Source organism: Egretta garzetta, unplaced genomic scaffold, assembly GCF_000687185.1.
Source record: "Egretta garzetta isolate BGI_Z169 unplaced genomic scaffold, ASM68718v1 scaffold50, whole genome shotgun sequence".
Taxonomy (NCBI): Eukaryota; Metazoa; Chordata; class Aves; order Pelecaniformes; family Ardeidae; genus Egretta; species Egretta garzetta.
Genome location: NW_009258613.1, coordinates 2,997,579 through 2,998,496, shown reverse-complemented (window position 1 = coordinate 2,998,496; position 918 = coordinate 2,997,579).

The window sequence follows — 918 nt, the reverse complement described above, 5'->3', positions numbered from 1 at the left end:
CGCCGCCGGCTCCCGCAGCCCCGCAGGCGCCGCGCTCCCTGCGCTCCTGCCCCTCGCCCCTGCCGCCTTCCACTCCTCCCCGCTGCCGGGGGAAGCCCCAGAGCCCGAGCCCTCCCTGCCCTGGCCCGCGGAGAAGTTGGGGTGCTCCCAGCGGTCTTCCCGGAGCTCTGAGTTTAGGGCGGGATTTTCCTTCACCGCTCTTTCGCTTTATTTTAGGCTTGGGTTTTGGTCGGATTTTTTTTTTTTTCCTTTCTTTCTTTATTTCCCTTTTTTTTTCTCGTTACCGAGCGAGCCGAGCGTCTGCGATGGACGGCAGCCCGGAGCCCCCCCCGGGCAGAAGCGCCCCGTAAGCCTGGGCGGCGCGCCCGGCGGGGCATGGAGATGTTTGGGGGAATTGGATGTCAGAGAACAGTGGAAGTCTCATTTTGGAGAGAGCATAGCACATAATATCAAAAGGTCCTTGATTTAATTCTGTATTTCAAAAAAAATACTGAGTAAGGACATCTTTCAAACTTTGGTGACAGTAATAGGAATACCAAAAAAAGCAGGTAGAAGAAAAGCTAGGTGTTCTCATTTGCAGTCAGTGAACCAAGTCAACAGAAGAAAATGCATCTGAAATACAATGATTAAGGACAGAAAAAAGAATTTTCATTTTTTACTCAATGTGTCATGCTTTTAAACAGGATTAAATTTGTATGTGCATAATGAAAATGCCCATAGTTACACTACCTGTTTATTATAAGCAAAATGTCGCCTTGTGGCACTAGGAAACACATTGTTTTATTGTTTAATAATTTTCTGCTGCAGGATTTCTGAATTTATCTGTGATGGTTTTAATGTTGGACATTGGAGAAGGAAGTAATCGAATTGGTTTAAAAGGGGCTGACTTCCAAAGGGTCGGTACCTTGCTATTTCTGA